The 19457-nt window shown below is 39.7% G+C and overlaps 1 pseudogene; it reads left to right on the top strand.

The window, feature by feature from the left end:
- The first annotated feature begins 1194 nt into the window (after positions 1-1194).
- On the top strand, positions 1195-19054 carry LOC128104611 (sentrin-specific protease 2-like; annotated as a pseudogene).
- Positions 19055-19457: the final 403 nt, after the last annotated feature.

The following is a 19457-nucleotide window of genomic DNA, read 5'->3' as shown; positions in this document are numbered from 1 at the left end:
CCAAGTCTAACTGGGCAATATAAGCTGGACATGATGGGGAATGGAGACATTAAAAAAAGTAATCTCAAAGTTGGGGACAAGGGATGGAGGGATGGTAGCAGAGTGATGGAGGAGTTGAGGAGAATGAACATGTTCAAAATACACCAGTGCATGAAATTCTCATATAGTTAATAAACACTACAATAAAAAGAACTATGCTATATAGGGCATGAGGAATAATCTTGAGGTTGAATGACAGCGAGAGAGAGAGAGAGAGAGAGAGAGAGAGAGAGAGAGAGAGCGCTAGCTCTAAGTTGCCAAAAATACATATCCTAGTCAGTGGGCAACTGTACCATTATACATAGACTTGGGCTCCCTTTCTTGACTTAAGAGAATTTTTATTAACTTCTTCAGATTTCATTAATTTATAACATTGTTAATTCCGTCTCATACATCCAAAATACTTTCTGGCATTCCTTATGGAATTTCTAAGAATCTTATAGCACTCTTAACATTGCTTAAAAACAGTGGTTTTGTGTGACAACTTAGCATTATCATTTTGTTCACAGTTTCCGGTGCTCAGAGAAACAGCCATTATATTTACTACCATCTTGGCTATGACAGACTGCCGTGGTGTTTTCATCCCATCAGGATACTTTTTCACTTGGATGGGCATATGAAGTCCAGGACTATTGCAAGGATGCTCAGCTACCGCAATGGATCACAAGTCTCTCTTGATAGACTGCATTCTGTGCTTGTATCTCACACCCCTTGCCCTAGGCTAATTTCCTGCCTGTGTCTGCCTTCTCCTCTCAGCCCCAACCAGATTTAATTTCAATTAAAAAAAAAAAAGGATTCTCTGTGAGAAAACATGATAATCTTTCTTTTCTGACCACTCTCTGAGAAGTGGTTTATGCTTCTGTGTGGACCCATGGCGGAAGTGGGGAGATTGGCAGGACACACAGCGTGTTGTGGGCCCACGGTAGAGCTGAGGGGATGGGCAGGACACAGAGCTCGGTGTGGGCCCTCAGTGGAGGTGGGGAGATGGGCAGGACACAGAGCTCGGTGTGGGCCCTCAGTGGAGGTGGGGAGATGGGCAAGACACAGAGCTCGGTGTGGGCCCTCGGTGGAGGTGGGGAGATGGGCAGGACGTAGAGCATGGTGCTATGACTCTTTGAGGAGGGTGTCAGCTCACCCACAGGATATCTTTCGAGCATGCGGGTCTGTTACCGTTACCTTTCGGTTCCCTGTGCTAAAGTGTGTCCATTCATTTCACTCGGTTTCAGAGCGTCTTTTCCACCTGCTCAGTGGCATCGATTCTGCACCCCCTGTCACTCCAGACTGCTGGAATGCTGTCCTGTCACTCAGCTGGCTGAAGTCAAAGACGCCAGGAACAACATTGATCGAGCAACACTGTGTGGTAAGTTCCCACTGTTCAGCCATGGGTAGGCACACTTGACACTAATCCTTCCCCTCCAGTCAGAGCTGCAGTTTACACAGCTGTGACGGTCTGACTGACTAAGAGGCTCCGAGGTTAATGTTTAAGTCACTTGGTGAGCAAGGCACCATTACAGGCGCTCTTCTCACTGGTAAGAACCAGGCAGGCTCACACCGAGGCAAGCTCACGGCACGAGTTGGCTCTTTGGCTTCTGGATCTGTCTTTGGCTCCCTGACTCATCTCTTCCCTCTCTCCCAGGGAGTGGTGTGCCTTGGCAAGGACGAGAGGGATGTCACAGTTTTAGAGAGTTATTCCACTCAGAGAGATGAAAGAAAATTGGGACATAAGGAAGAAAGCTCCAGAAACTGCAATAAGGGCGGAAAATACGGGAGATTCAAGAAAAGGTTCTGTCCTCTATTTGTATAAGTGAATACAATGCTGTAGTAAATATAATTTTACCAAATACAATCTGATATTCAATAATTTAGCTATTTTGATAAGATGGATTTTGTACAGTGTTGAAGACAGGTATGGTGACTCACACCTATAAATACCAGAACTTGGTTGGCAGAAACAACAGCCAGGCCAGTCCAGGCTACACAGGAAGACTCTGTCTCAAAACAATAAAGATGAATTTTAAAAAAATGGTTAAGAAGTTAACATGTTATCAGTGTGGTTCATAATTTCCTAGGCCCATACTTTTCTGGAAATGTTTACATAAAAAAATCTCGTTGGGGATTATAACCGTGTATAATAAACATAGGTTAATGTCTATTTTTTGTTTTGTTTTGTTTTGTTTTGTTTTGTTTTTGTTTTTTGAGACAGAGTTTCTTTGTATCGTTTTGGTGCCTGTCCTAGATCTCACTCTGTAGACCAGGCTGGCCTTGAACTCACAGAAATCCACCTGGCTCTGCCTCTCAAGTGCTAGGATTAAAGGCCTGTGCCACTACCGCCTTGCTTATTTTTTTTAAACATGTTATATTGTGTTAAACAAGATGGAAACCCTCAGAAATGACTATGAGCAATTTGAATTAGTTCTGGAACATTTAAATCTCAATGTCCTAAGTTAACATGCTTAATATTACAAGCTTCTTGGTTTGTTTGTAATACCTACTTACATATATAAAGTTTAAAAACTTTTCTTTAGACTCAACTCATGGCAAAATTACATCATTTTAATATAAAATGTTTAGTGAGCATTTGGAATATGCTAGGTACAGAATATCTGTACATGCTCTCATCCTGTATCTTGGCAGTGAGGTATGGGTAACACTTGCTGAATTTTAGACTTGATGGAATGTGCATGTCTTCCCGATCCCTGAGACTTAGCAGGAGATATGATGCACGTGTACCAGACTTCAGATCACCTGTTCTTCTCTATGGTGCTTTTCAATATTCTGTGGATATGTTTTAATGTTTGGGGATGTCATGTAATTACACACTGTGGTTATGATCAAAACCATCCCTCACTCCCTCCCTGCTACTCTTTCCATCCCCTATACCACTTCTCCCTCCCAAGCAAAGGTAAGCATTTTTTTAACCCACTGAGTTGAATTTGTGCCACCAGTACATGTGTGGGTGTAGAGCCATCCACTAGCACACAGTCAACCTACCAGGGGTGCCTCCTCTAAGAGAATGCATTCCCTTCCCTAGTAACCATCAATTGGCTTTAGCTCCTCAGCTGTGGGTGGGACTTCAGGAGCCCCGCCCCTACTCATGCTGGAATTTTGGATGGCTGAGTCTTCCATTATGAAGAACACAGAACTTAAGAGTGTAATGATTCTTTAAATCTACTTGCTACAGGGGATAATTTTTATGCAAAGATCCTCCATCAAGACAGAAGAGTTACCTATCAGAAGGAGCAACCCCGTACAGCCCTGTTGCTCCCACACTGTGAGCCAATGTGGTCTATTGCTACAAACTCACGAGGTGGGGTGGGAGGACTACTTAAAAACCTGCAACAAGCATGCTTATATCTGGTGTCTGTCAGACTGTTTCAAATACCAGTTCAGGGCGTTTCTGTTCCAGATAATGTTAAAACCCACTGGAGGACATCATTAGCGTTGTCAAGCCAGTTGAGCTTCCAAGGTTGAGATGACAGGAGGGTATTGCAGATAACCAGTGGACCAGGAGGGGACAGGAGACACGGCCCTATCTGATGCAGAGGTTTGTGAAGTTGTACAGTGCCCAGCTCGTATGCCCACATCACTGATAACTCTTTGTGAAACTTCAGCAATGAAACTTTAAGATTTCTGTTTCAAATTGTCTGCGGTTTTTTTTTCTTCAAATGGATACTGAGTTTGAAGACACGGCCAATTATGAACGCATTGGAACACAACTCCTTTAGAAATGAGCTGTCGGGGATGGAGAGATGGCTCAGCAGTTAAGAACCCTGGCTGCTCTTGCATTATATTATAAACTCAAATCCACTGTTAGAACTAAATTCTAAGTGAAATTCAAAACTTACAGTTTTTTTTTCCTTATTAAGCTGCAGGTCACAATGTCTTAAAAATTATAGTTGGTGATTTTAGATTGAACTATATTTTTAAGCATTTGATACATGACTGTATGTCTTGGGAAAAGCCACAAACTAATCATAAATACAAAGTGTACAAGTGCCTACTGAGTAAACATCACCATCTGCCATCGGGAGCCTTTCCTCCTCAGCAGCGACACCTGCCTACTATGTGGGGCATCCCTTCCTCTTACTCTCAGTGTTGGCAGTCTCCAGACGGGTCATTCTGTCCCTGTGATTCTGCTGTAACAAGCCAGTGGTTTTGGCTCACTCCTCGGTCATGTGTATTTATGTGTGGGGCTGTTTTTCTGTTTGTTTTGTTTTTCATTTTTCTTCCCTAGACAGGTTCTTACCATGGAACCAAAGCTGGTCTTCAACTTGTAAGCCTCTTCCCTCAGTCTCTCAAGCACTGGAGGTGCAGAAGTGCACCGCTGTGCCTGTCCCTCAGTCACAGGTTAGGAAACCTGTGCTTCACATATAATTCTTCTCATTGATTCATAGCTTTACACATAATCATGTGTTTACCCCATGTCTTTTGTTCAGTTTGGGAGGACAGAATCTCACTCTCTAGCTTAGAATGGCCTTGAGACTCACTATGCAGACAAATTTGGATTCAGACATCATGACCGAATCAATTAATGACGAGCTTAAATAAGTTTTTTCAAAATTTTTATTACATTGACACTCCATGTAACACCATATATCCATTCGTGTCTTCGTGTGCATGTGTGTGCGTGTGTGTGTGTGTGTGTGTGTGTAATTTAGTTACATAAGAAGCAAAGTACATTGGAAAAATATACAAACTGAATCCTGCTAGAATCAGCCAAACTGTCTTACAAAGTGTTTATTATCATTTATTTAGTCAACAGTGTAGAATCTCGAGTTTCTCTACACATTTTCATGGAAATAATTGCGATTTTACTTGTGATCTATTATGAGTGAAATTTTCAGCTTTTTCAATTAACACCAGAAGGCCTTTTTTAAATTGTGCAATGTTAATAGAATAATCCAGAAACATTGTTTCTTTATTATTTGTGCTAAATCATCCAAATACAATTGTACCTTCTTTGTCAGGTATTTCTTGCATGCCTGATAGCTTTTCTTTTATGTTAAAGTCATGGTGTCAGGTGCATATAAAATTCATGAACAGTAGCACGTTGGGATATTGTGCCTTACATAATGTATAAAACTGTCACATTGTATTTATTTTATCTGACTGGAAATAAGTGTTTTCTGAAATTACCAGGAAGCATTTCTGATAATTTATTTCTGGTAAAATATTTGCCTGGTACATTGTTTTAAATCTTTAGCCTTGATACTTTTGGCTTCATAGTATTTCATAGATGTCTCTTGCATAACGTTAATGACTGGGATTTTAATATTTGTATTTGTGCTGCTATTTACACAGTTTGAAAATGTCTGTTCCAATTGTATAATTAGTATTGCATTGGTATGTTGGGACTCTTCAAGCCTCTGCTTTGCGCTTGTTTACATATATTCTTTTTTTTTCTTTTGCATATTCCTTTATTTTATATTGGTGACTTGAGTTAGATTTTCTTTCAATTTGGAAAGTCTAGATTAAATTTTTATTCCTTTAGTGGTTATAATTTAGTTTTTATGTAAGTGCGAAGGTCTAATTTCTATCGTAGCTAGTTACTGACTCCTTGCTTATACAGTTTAATCTCTAATCTGTTATGAAAATGTGCTCACTAAAGTTACATTTCTATCAAAATTTCTGGTCATACTATTGTGATTTCTTTAACCCTAAACTGATTATGATCACTCCAGAGTTTCACATTTCTAAAAACACACAGGATTTGCACTTCTCTGACTCTACTATTTCAGTATGAATAACTCAGAGAGCTTTTCCCATGTGTCATTGTGTGGATCCATAATTTACTCCCTTACATTTCTGAGAACTATCCCATTCCAGGAAATCTCAGAATTGGTTGGGTATTATGTTTCCAAATAGCTGTTATTATGAATGTAGCTGTAATAAAAACAATCATTCTATTATAAGCCTTTCTTGGTGTGTGTGTGTGTGTGTGTGTGTGTGTGTATGTGTGTGTGTGTGTGTGTGTGTGTGTGTGTGTGTGTGTGTGTGTGTGTGTGTGTGCGCTGTGGAATATTAATTTAAGATGTGTTATATTTGTTTATGCTGTGAAATATCTGTTCAATGATGCAAAGACAAGTTACGTTTGTTGATTAAATAAAATTAACCTGCAGTTAGGAGGCTGAGTCAGCAAGTAGCTGACAGGAAGTGGTAGGGAGGAACCAAATGTAGCTAGGAATCTTAAATGGGGGTTGAGCAGAAGGACACCCTGTCTTTTTGGAAGAAGCAAGCTAGGAGAGAAGGTTAGCCGCTTGCTATTCAGCCTCTCTGAGCAAGTAGAATTTCACCTCAACCCTTGAATCCTGAGTTCCATAGAGGGATAGAGATGTAGATAATAATGTTCCTTTTAGTGGCCTTGATAGAGCCTGTGCCTGAGGGAACAGAATTCCTGCCTGGCTCTGGCCAGTGCGGCTGAACAGCTACTGGTAGCTGTGGAGCTGTAACTGCTGAATAGGACAGCAGTTGCATAAGGGGCAGCTTCTGAATTTAATGATAACGTGTGTGTGTGTGTGTGTGTGTGTGTGTGTGTGTGTGTGTGTGTGTGTTTAAGGATGGGGAAAAATCTAGGAGATTATCCTATTTAACAGTCAAAGAAGCTTGCCTGGAATAGTTTCTCGGTTTCTGGCAGATTTCAGACTTCTGAGTCAGAAGCAAAACATGTTATTCTTTTTTTTCTTTTAGATTTATATTTTATTTAATGTGTGTAAGTGATTTTACCTGCATATATGTATGTGCACCACATGTGTGCCTGGTGCCCACAGAGGTTAAGAGAAAGTGTTGGATCCCCTGGACCTGGAGTTACAGATTGCTATGAACCACCATACCACCAACTGGGAACAGAACCCTATGGGTCGTCTGTAAAACTATCCAGTGTTCTTAACTGCTAAGCCAGCTCTCCAGGACAAACCCATTATTCTTCGCAGTACCACACACACCTTTAATACAAAGATAGTTGAATTAGATCTCCGGCCTCTGGTCTTGTGAGCAACAGTAGTGGGGTCTCAGTGAATACCATGCATGAAATGGTGGTAGCCTAGCTCAGACACAGGCAGCCTGCATCCTCTCTGTAAGGATGGAAGGAAACTCATGGAAAGGACCAGTGTTGGCACAAGATACCCCAAGACCAAGTTCTCAGCACAGAGGAGATTTATTTGCCCCAGCAGGACAGAGGGCAGGAAATAAGAGACAAAGACAGGAGAGAGAAGACCAGGAAGAAGTGGAAGGGAACCAGGGAAAGGGGGAAGGGGTATGTGTCCTGGAGGAGACAGATGTGGCCCATAGGCAGATGCGGTTTATAAAGGTAAAAGGGGAGACCAGTCTTAGGATGACATGTTTAATTTTGATTGGACAGGTTAGTTAGGGCAGCCACAAGGGGGCTTTTGATTGCTGGACTTCAACACTTTGATAGCTGGACCTTGGTAGTTAGCCTCAGGAGGAAGAAGTGGCCAAATAAGGGAACAGACCTTGGTGGCTAGCTTTAGGAATGTAATCTAACAGTTCTTAGCATGGCAGAGGGAATGGGGAGAAGGGCAAGGCCTGCCAGAGCCATGTTTGCCATGCTCAGGTCTATTAGAGCTCTTTTTAATGACTTTACTGTGTTATTTTGTGAAAACTTGTCTTTGAATTAGATGGAGATGTTGTTTGTACAGTATAAGAATTTTTGCTATAAACACACCTTAGGAGAGACTTTCTGAATCCATCCTAACATGCAAATCACTAATTAGCTGTCACTGTCATCCTCACAACAAGAAAATGGCTAGTCGAAGTAAAGGTCAGCAAGTCTTCGTAACAACCAAGGGTACAGATGTCAAAGGACAAGTTCCCTCTAAACTGGATAGACAAGAGGACATGGAGTCACACTTTACCAGGAACAGAAATAGGGAATGGTAGACATCTCAAGAGTAACTGATGAATTGCTGGCTATTAATTATGAACAAGGTCAACAGATTTAAAGGAGCTGAGGTTCAGCCTCACAGGAGTGGGGTTGACCTCATGTTTTCAAGAGTTTTAGCCATAGAAGCTTAACTTTGTTCTCAGGGTAGAGGACACAGGAAAACCTCCTCTCCTGTCAGGTAAGGGAAGTAAAAAGATATTTTCAAATATGACCAGAGTATGTTGTATTCATTAGTGAACCTCTTCTCTAAGAAAAGAATTATTACTTTTTTATTATTCTAAGAAAAGAAATATTACATATTACTACAAGCTCACAAATAAAGGCCTTGTTGGAATATAACCAAGCTAAGGAGGGTAAAATCTTCAACCTGGGCCTTCATTACTTCCTATCCAAATTGAAGGTGTGGGCAAGTAGGAGCCATGGCATATTTGTCAGTCATGGGCCCATGTCCGCTGAAAACGAGGGCACTCTCAGGACTGTGGGCTACTTGCTTTTCCCCATGCATATTGTAAAGCAATCCTCTCAGAACTGAAGACTCCTGCCACGAAGCAGGGGGAAAACACATGACGATGCTCACGAAGAAAATAAATGTCATGTCTGGGAAACCTGAAACAAAGATCAGTGAGGGACCGAAGGCCACAGGAGCAGTAACTGCTGACCAGGGGAGCTGCTGAGCTGAAACTGTTGACTTGGTCTGTTGAGCAGTTTGCCAAGTCCCGAACATTTTCTTTCACAGATCATGTTCTCATCGTTTTCCCACCACATTGGGGTACTTGGCTCTTCTCCTTAAACTCTTTTCTTCAGTGCTTTGCACTTGAGAAACTTTTGCTAACACATCTTCCAACTCACTGATGTTTTCTTTGTGGTGAGACTACTGATAAGCCCATCTGTGAAACTCTTCACTTGTAGGGTTTTGATTTCTAGCATTTCTTTTAATATCTTCTTAGAATTTGTTGCTCTCTACTTGTAACATCCATCATTATTATGATTTTATCTACTTTTTCATTAAAATCTACTATGATTTACAATATTTAAGATACTGTTTTTGTCTCCCAAAGGTGTATATATTGAAACATATTCCTAGTGTGGTCATGTCAAGGAGGAGAGACCTTTCAGAAAGTGATTTTGGTTTCTCTGAACTACTTTTGGAATTCAATTTGGGAAAGATAAAAGTGTCTACAGTATGATAGTTGGGTTTGAGGAGTGCCCACGGAGGGGTCAATGTTGATCTTGAAGAATCAATCTCTCCTGAGAGTGAGTTGCTATGGAAGAGAACCCAATTCTCTGACTTTGTGTTTGGCCATGATGTCTTTTCTACTGTGATCCTACCATGGTGGTGTTTTTGTCACAACACTCTCACCAGAGGCCAATTCATGTGACCACTTCTATCTTTAATTTTTAATCAGTTAGACTGAGAGATATAATTACCACTTGGTGTGATTTACTCAGACTTGCCTAGTCTGTCATAACTAAAGAAGAGAAGAGACCCAGACAGTTCTTACCACATCAATCATAGTTGTTTTAAATTCCCAATCTGGGACTCCACGGAACACTCTTTGTATAACACAAAGCATAAACTTTATATTTTTTTCTGTACTATAGATATAAAACAGAATTTTTCTCAAAGGACTTTTGTTGCATTATTTGTATGTACTGCTTTCATTGACTTCTAACCCAAACTGAGGCCTAGCTATCTTTGTGGCTGCTTTGATCTGTGGACTGCTTTCGTTATTTTAAAATATCTTATAATATTCCATATATTTTATTGTCCTTAATTTAGAATTTAATGCCATTACATCAGTGAAGATGCTGTGTATCTTTTTTAATACTTCTAAGTTCACCAAACATGATTTCTGGCACATGTGATCTGTTCTACTTCTCTGCAAATAAGTTCATCAAGGAATTTCTTCTTTTTATTGTACATTTTTACTTTCAATGTTTTTATTTTCAAAGACAATGGACATTTGTCTTTCATAAAATCTTTTTAATAAAATTCTCTATCTATAGTAAGAACAACAATGATCTCCCAAAGACATCTCACCGCGCTTCCCATATCCTGTGAATGGCATACCTACACTTGTCACTTCTGACTGTTTCCTGTGACTTTCCTCTTATTTTTTTGCATGTCTCTGATTTTATACTTTGATGCTGGGCATTGAATGAACCAATAAAAGAGACCCAGTTAATAACACTCAATGCTAGAGAAGCACACTCACAAAAGTTGCAGTAATTTCTGTCAGTGATCCAAATGACTCTGCAGGCTTGGACTTGTTTGAAGACAGCATCAAGACACTACTCAGCAGCATCGAAGGTCTGAGTGCTTGGACTCTTTGTCTGAGTTTACTTTTCTCTACTCATCACCTTCAGAAAGTCCCTAAGAACTGCATCTAACAGTAGATATTTACCAACTCTTGGGCCAACGCATTATGATAAGAATATCCCTTATGTTCTAAGAGACTGGAACTTTTGCTGGACCTCACAGTCAAAGTGAACAATAGATTTTTTAGGTCATTTAAGACTTAACACTTTTATCCTACAGTGTATTTAGCCTGTCTCTTTAACTTGCCTTTAAATAGCAATGTAATAACCAACCCTACTTGTCTTAGATTTCCCATGTAATCAACTTTTACAACCTAAGTTAATGCATAGATGTAAGTTACATACTTAAGTCATGTACTCTTCTAAGCCCCTGACAAAAGGGTAATGGATATATGTTTATGTTTGTTATGATAATACTTTGGTGAAAACAGCAACTAAAAGTTGGAAGCAACCCAATAAAATGAAAATCCACTATAAATGTTGGATTGATACATGGATACTTCTTGAGAAACAATGACATTTGTAATATTGTTTATTATCTGGGTCAGCTGAGGTCAATTGGAGGCAGTGACTAATCCCTTGTAAAACTCTATGAAATATATCTGTGAAGTATGCCATTCCTTCCCTCATGTGATGCTTTATGTGCTGTTCTGTAAATACAGAGCAAAGTTCTTTTGTTAGGGACAGGCACTCAGACACAGTCAGGGTCACAAGACAGCGTTCAGGCAAACAGATTTAGATTCATACAATAGACAGACAGAGGACAGAAGACACATACAGAGAAAACTAAAGAATTCAAATCTTGGTTCACTCTTGGTCAAGTGATACCAAGGGAGAGTGCTTTATTGATTTCTGTCTCTAATGCTACACTGATGCATTATTGGTTCAGATTATTATTAATGCATCCAAAATGACTACAATCCCTAACATTGTTCAATAAAACAAGTCTTTCAATACATGCTTATTGAGGTCTTTCTATGCAGCTGTGGTTTCAAGATGATTAGAACATTAACTCCCTCAACTTGTTTGGAAGTAATGGGTCTTTTATAATGTAATCTTAGAAGTATTAAGAGAGATAAATTCAGGATAGAGTGTTTTTAAACAGAAGCTATGGCAAAAAAAAAAAAAAAAAAAAACAGACTGGCCAGCAGCCTAGCAGAAGCCTTTTTAGTGGGAACAGAGATAAACTATACTCATTAAGAGAAAGAGAGACAGAGAAGAAAGAGGAGGAAGAGAAGGAGGAGGAGGAGGAGAAAGGAAGGAAGGAAGGAAGGAAGGAAGGAAGGAAGGAAGGAAGGAAGGAATTTATCCTCAGAAGTGGGAGCTATGAATTCCCAGAAGCTAAATAGAACATGGCAGGTCCTGGATACTACAATGATTGTATTCTATGTAGTATACAGGATACACTATAAAACAATATATGTGTGCTTATATTTGACACATGCATAGCATATAGATATTTGTGTGAAAATTTTAAGAAGGTATATTCTATAAGAAATTATTTTGAAATATATAAAAAAATAAATCAATGATATTAAGACATATCCACAAGCCCACTGAGCAATGGTCATGAGTTTTGCAAGCAATGATCTTATCAAACATTGTGAAATTATCAGAATCCTATGGGCTGTTTGTGTGACTACAGACAGATTTACTAAATTACTCTTACAGAAGCCTCATCCAGAATCATTTCTAGTTCTAAGGTTAATACTGTCAAATACTGAATCTCCAACCTGAAGTTACATAACCTGTGGAGGTTACAGGCAGCAAGAAAACAGGACATGTGAAGATCAACTTCAAATCACACAGTCCTCACATTTCATGGCATTTTAACGGCATTTTCCACATCCTACCATCCTATCTGAAGGGCCTCAGTTTCTCACACAAAGAGCCTTTCACAAATCTAGAATCTTTGTTTGTTTGTTTAATTCCACATCCATTTTATCAGGGTCATGTGTTATATTTTTTCATGGACACAGTCCTATTCAATGGATACTTCTAAAATAATGTATTACTGTCAGAGAATGCATAACTACTTCATAGGTACATTACCTGAGCTCAGTTAAAGATGGCTGGAAATGCCCTCATAGGCACACCAAAATGTGTGTCTACTAGGAGGTCCTATGTTCAGATAAGCTGACCATGAGTTTTAGCCATCACAACCATGCAAACTAAACTTACATTAAAAAAAAACCCTTACTATAGTTTTTATATCCACCCCCCAAAAAGACACCCTGATGGGTGAGAGAACAGTAATTGAAATTGTATTTATTACCAGCCGTAGGAGTCATGGAACTTTTCAATATTTCCAAATTTTATATATTAAACTTCATTTATATCATAAGTAACTGCATTAAAATACTAGTGATCCTTTTTCTCTCAGTATCCATATGGCCCACCTACCTGCAAGTGACAGAAAAATCATCTAGAAACAAAAGGACCTTTGTGGCTGACCTATGCCTTCAGGTCTGAAGCATGTTTGAGGTAGCTGTGTAACAATGCTGTTTTACTGCCTACTTTGGGTTGCTAAAATAAAGGACTGTAGTGTTTCAGGTTTAAACTGAGATATTTGGTCCATTTGTTTCTATTGTTGGTTCAGAGCGATGGGTATGAATCTAATCTCATTCTTCTGCATCTAACATCCAATTTCCTCAGCATCATTTGTTGAAGGTATCTTTTCTCCAGTGAATGTTTTTTACCATTTCATTAAATATCACATGGCTGTAGTTATGAGTGCCCATGTTTGAGTCTTCTAGCATAGTCCATTGTCTCCCTGAGCCTGGGTTACCTCACTCAATATAATCTTTTCTAGGTCCTGTGGCTAGTAATAAATACAAATTTAATTACAGTCCTCCTAGTTATTTCCCAAAGTCCTCAGCACCAAACGCCATTATTTTGAGATTACAGTTTCAACACATGGATTTCAAGGGACAGAACTGTTCATTCCCCCCACAGTCCACGTGGCACCCCCTTGGCTTCATCATGGTTACAGAGTACATCTGCTGCGCAAGGCCTCATATCTCTACAGAATCTAAAGCCAGAAAAAGACAGTCTGTAAGAACCTCGAGTCTTCTTTTTATTGCTGAGAAGGAAAACATCCTAAAACTTGCATCTATCATTTGTTCGCCAAAACTGAGTAATAGTCCCATGAACCTATTGAAGTCAGCTAAGACAACCACTCTCTAATTGTGTAGAATGTGTACTGTTCCTTGGGAAGCAATATCTTCCAGTCAAGATGCTGAGAGTCTACACTAAAAGTAAGTTAGAGGTGACTGGTGAATTCCAATAGGTTTAAATGGTTTCTTGTCCTCATTTTAGAGATGGGAACCAAGACTCAGCAATTATTATACTGAAATACCATGACGGTTAAAAAATAAGATACTTTGCAAACATTGAGTAAAACACATCCTAGTCAAAAGATTAGATGGCAAACCAAACCATTAAGAATGATTCAGTTTTGGAGTCTTATGAGTTAAAACCTGTTAACTAAATCTCACCCTTTCCAGATAATACTTAGGTGGGAATTAACACTTACTCCTCATCTTTCTAGTTTTCATTTTACTTAATTTTTACTCAGTTGGGTTCCTGGTACTTGCTTCCAATTTTTCACAACAATGAATAATTTTTAGTGGCATTTATACAAACTGTCAGGAAACAATCGACAGTTCCTCTCTTACGTTCTTTTCCTGCAGCTGTGACAAAATCCCTTGCAAAAAGGATTTATTTGGCTCACTGTCCCAGGTGACAGTCCTTTCTGTAGTAGAATCAATGTGCAAGAACTTGAAGCAGTGAATACATTAGACCCACAATCAAGAACTGAGAGTACTGACTTAGTGCATGCATGCTAGTGCCCAGCATGTGCCCTGGACTCTCAGTATAGGATTTCCTGCTTGAGAAATGGCACTTCTCACAGTAGGAGAATATTCCCACCTCCAGTAATACAACCAGAATAATTTGTCATACACACGATCTGAGGTCCATTCCCAGATGATTTTAGGTTTTGTCAAACTGGCAACTAACACTAACCACCACATTTCATGCTAAGGGATACATCACAGATCTTGCATCTATGGCTCAGGAAACATCCCAGAAGAAGGGGTCGAAAGAGCCAGAACACCAGGAAGTCCGATGTGAAACCGTCTCTCCTAGAACTGGCTACATAAATAAGACCAGAACAAATAGCACTATCAATGAGTAGGTAAATATCCTTGAGTTCTCTGAGATACTCTTGAGTATTGATATATTTGTATTATTACTCTATTCTTACTACTAACTGGGTACCTCAGCGTAGACCCCAATTTTGAAAACTAATATATATATATTTTTCTATCACTCATTTTTTCTGCTAATAGTTCTACTACAGATGTGTTCTAGAGTGATCACCTCTCTCTCTTCTTTTTTGTTATTTACTCTACTACAAGTGTACAGCAGATGGACTTAAAAACAACTACTAAACCTCAATGACTTTTCTAGCAAAAAAAGTGTAATAAAAATTTTACTGTAATACTTAATATTTTTAAAGTTCATGTCAAAACTTCTGTTTATTTTAAGTACATTGCCTATTATTTCAGAAAATACTATTACTTGAACAAATATTCGCAGGTGTTTCATGCTAAAATGTAACTATTAGTATTTGTAATAGGTATATAATTTAGACTTGTTACTCTGATTTGTCACAGAGGGTTCTATTAAACGTCTTCATTTAAAAATGATATTTGTATGATATGTAAACATCATTTTGTTTAATCTTAGAAAATATTCATATCATAGTTATACATGAAAACTAAAGTCAATATAAAAAATTATGCTTCTGTTGGCTTGATTTATACAAGGAACTCCTTATTATAGTCATCTAAACATTGCCTTTGACTACCAATTTACCACATATATAAGGCCAATGCTCCAGAATACCAAGCATTCATATCATCATGAAAGGTTTACAAGTAAATTCTATGTTCCAAAGCCTTTCTTTGGTAGCCAGATTTGAACACACAAGTCAAACTTGAAAGAATCTTTAGTGGCAAATACAGCATTGTTCAACTAACAGTTTCTGACATATGCACACGAAGTGATTTTGACACTTACTAATTGGTGAGCTTATGGTGCAATGAAGAAATTCGTATCAACACAGTAAGTGTGGCTGGAAACTCCCTCACACGATTCCTAGATGTGCAGAGAGCATCTAGTGTCTCTTCATGGCTGATCTCAGCTGTTCTTTACCAAACCATGTGTTCTGAATGTTTGTGTCACCCTCCTGACTAACACTGGGACCTGGTTCCTGATGCAGCAGAATTAAGTGGTGTGGCCTTTATGGGGTGAGTTCTGTGGTTCTCCCTTCATAGATGAGACTAATGTCACACAAAAAAGGCTTGGGTAGCACAAGGTATGGACTTTTTCCCTTCTATCCTCTGCCATGTAAAGACATCTGGGAAGCAGAATCTACCGGTAACTTGGTGTTGGACTTTTCATCCTCTAGAACTATGAAGAATGAGTGGGTCTTATCTATATATTATTCAGTTGAGAATTTTTTTCAGCACAAAAATAAGGAAACCATGAAAGTATATGGAGGATTTAGATTGAGATTATATATAAAATGTTTAGTCTCTTCTCAAGAAACATTTGGCAGAGTCTGCCAGATCCCATTAAACTAAGAGGAATGAATTCAAGGCTTGTTATTGCCAGGACTGTCACCAAGATAATGATGTGTCTTTTTCTCAAGCAATCCTATTGACAATGCTGAGATTTTATTTGCTCTCTTATGGCAAGGTACTTATCCTTGGTGAGTTAGTACCTGTTCGCAACAGTTTTCTCCAAGATTGAAACATTCCACACTGATGGAAAGCTCCTTAAGTGTGAAGACAAACAACTCAAGAGCTCAGAAAGTCCCTGAAACTGACAAGATTCACTCGACCTCTCCTTGCCAGAATAAGCAATAAAAGTTGAGAGTCCCTCTCAGATGGTAGGAAGCTGAGAAGCAAGGAAGACTCTCAGAAGGGCCCACCTCAGACCAGCTACCTGGAAGAAGCAGAAACCAGCCAGCTGCTTGAAAGAGGTTTAAATCAACTGACTCACTTGGAAAGGACACTCTCCAGCCTGTTGAGTTGCCTGCAGGGTGTGCAGTGTTTCCTGGTTCCCAGCTTTTGTGAGCTGTCACTCATGCTGAGGGTGGGCTATGATGATGCACCTGTCTTTGAGTCAGTTCTGCTCCTGTAAATAATCCCTCACCCATATAACTGTAAGCAACCCCAATAAAACTTATTAATTCACCAAGTTGGGCTTGGGCGGTATCTGTACTTTGATCTGTCCTGGGTTCTCTGTCTGGGGAGAGTAGACGTGTGTGTTTCATTTCCCCATGAAAAATTTCGTCACACAACAGTACCTACTAGATTTTATACCTGTAAAATTCTATTTTTTTCTTTGTAATTAGTAAGCACATCGTGAGGAGTCATTTTGAAGGGCAATTATATTTTGTTTTCTATTATTGACCATGATGGACGATTTCCTAAAAGACAAATGTACTAATCAGGACAAGCTAGATTATACTGAGACGATCTAGGTGACCCTGTGCTCTACTGAAGGGAACTGAGATGTGTATGATTCGTTCGCAACACTCTAACCCTGTCTTCCAACTCCTGGACCCACTGGGGGTGATCAGGGCCGCCACCTTCCAAAGAACGTTGATTAATGTTTTTCAGGTCACATCACAATCACCTGTGGAACCATGAAAGCTTGAAGGTTGTGGATAGGGCAACCTCGGAGTCAGGCATCGCTTGTGAGGCTTGCCTCCGATGTGTTAGCTGCATGGTTAAGGCCTGGTGTTTTAAGGTGGCTAGGACAATCCCTCTAATTTCAAAATTCGGGGTCTTTAGCCAGTTCCTGAGCCCTTGCAGGATCCTTCTGAGGAAGTAATCCTAGAACTCCACGGGGTTTCCCACAGTGGACCCCGGTGAACTGCCAACGTTTGATATGCACCAATCAGTTCCCACTGCCAGCTCAATTGACTTCATACTCTGACTTACCCTGACGTCCAAAGTCAACTCTTGTTTATAAAGAAAATCTATTCTGAGCTCTTCATCCTGTGGACTGATAGGTTTCTGACCTTGAACCAATTTGTAGATTATGCCGTTACTGGAATAAGTAATTCTTCAGATATCAGGGTGACAATAGCCCAAAAATACCCAGCCATAGTCAGGCAGGTGGTTGCATTCATTTGAAATAGGAAAGCTGTACCATACTGGGGAGCTGGCACCCCACAAAGGCAAATCCAGAAGTGAGTCCATATGGCAACCTAAACAGTGTGGGATGGAGATGAAGCCTGAAGCTTCTGGACAAGGTAAAAAATGGAAATACCAGGATGAAGGTGGGATGGAGATGGAGTCTGAAGCTTTGGGACAAGAAAAACAAACAAACAAACAAACAAAATCGGAAATGTCAGGATGAGGGTGCAACGGATTTGGAGTGTGAAGAGCCCTGCAAAACTCAGAAGAGGATACCTTAGGAACAGCAAGACCTAGAGCTTCAAAGTCAACAGCCATGTAAGGATCAGCTTTGGGAACCCCAGCAAAAAAGTCTAAGACAACTAAAGGCCCTAGAGTGGGCCAAAGATCCACAAGATCAGGCTGTAACTGGGAAAAGGTCTGGGGATGGTAGCAAGGATTGCAAGCGGCCCTGTGACGTCATGGAGGAATATGCCGAAAACCACCAAAGGTAAAAGTACCAAATGTTACTGCAGCACCTTCCACCCAGTGATCCTATGAACTGTGACCCACACAGGGCTCACACAATCCTGGTGGATACCTTGAAGATCAAAGGTTGTATGAAAGGGCACAGTCACGGATCCAGAACAACTCAATGTGATCCTAAACAATCTACTGTTGTTGCCACAAGAGAATGTCTCTCACCAGACAAAAGAGTGAAGACATGTGCAGAGAACTCTTCTGATACACAGAAGAAAGATGCAGTAAACCTTGAAGGAAGAAGCAGACACCACTTGGAGCCTGACTTGCTAGGAGCAGAGGCTCAAGCCTTCCTGCACAGTGGCAGCAGTAGGTCACTCCCCACCAAGATGCCAGTAGTTATAGCAGAGAAAAAGCCTGTTGTAGACCAAGAAAAGGGCAGAGGAATGGAGGAAGTCCTTGATGTTACAGAGGACATGGAAAAGGAAATAAAAAATGCACTAAGTCCAGGACCCCAGGAAGAAATCTTAACAAGTGCATTTAAGTTGCAAATTACTAGAGGAGATATCCAGACACTAGAGAATGGTCAATGGCTCAATGATGGGGTCATCAATTTTTACATGAATCTTCTGGTTGAGAGAAACAAAAATAAAAGCTACCCAGCTCTTCACGTGTTCAGTACTTTCTTTTATGCCAAACTAAAGCTACAGTTCTGTTAAATGATGGACTCAAGGAATGAAACTGTTTGAAAAAGAAATTATTCTCATGCCTATTCACCAGAAGGTACATTGGAGCCTGATAGTAATCGACCTAAGAAAACAGAGTATCATATACCTTGACTCAGTGGCACAGACAGAGCAGAATATTTGTGAGACCATCTTTTGAGTATTTACAAAATGAGAGCAAAAGGAACATTGAGCTGGACCCATTGGAGTGGAAGCGATACAGTATGACATCAAAGGAGATTCCTCAACAACTGAATGGGAGTGACTGTGGAATTTTTACTTGTAAATACGCAGATTACATTTCTAGAGACCAATCACTTACCTTTTCTCAGGAATACATGCCCATCTTTAGGAAGAGGATGGTGTGGCAAATCCTGAATTGTCACTTACTGTAACAACATCCACCTGGTTGCTAAGGCACCCCTGCACTTTTCCATTGATCTTTCTATATACCTCAAGCAAGATGGATTGAAAAGATATAAAACAGATACTGAGCTGTCTGATATGGATGAAGCCCACTCTCTTCAATGTAGTCCTAACCTGGCGAGTCCTGTCCAATGCCATCTATAGGCTGCACGTAACTACTGCAAGCTTAGAAACTGCTGATCAACCTACACAAGAACGTATGTTCAGAAAACATTGTTTTAATGTTGGGTTTAGTTTATAAATTGTTTTAATGTTGAATTTCATTTATGAATTTTTTTTGTCTGCTTCTCCTACCAATGATTGTTTATCTTTTCACTAACTCATTTGCAAACTCTGGCAATTGTCATTTTTCAAAATTCTGTAGTTACCAAC

This window comes from Peromyscus californicus, unplaced genomic scaffold (genome assembly GCF_007827085.1).
Source record: "Peromyscus californicus insignis strain IS unplaced genomic scaffold, ASM782708v3 Scaffold_8__1_contigs__length_139910024, whole genome shotgun sequence".
NCBI lineage: Eukaryota > Metazoa > Chordata > Mammalia > Rodentia > Cricetidae > Peromyscus > Peromyscus californicus.
The sequence above is the reverse complement of the archived record's forward strand: the minus strand, read 5'-3'. Positions and strand labels throughout refer to the sequence as shown.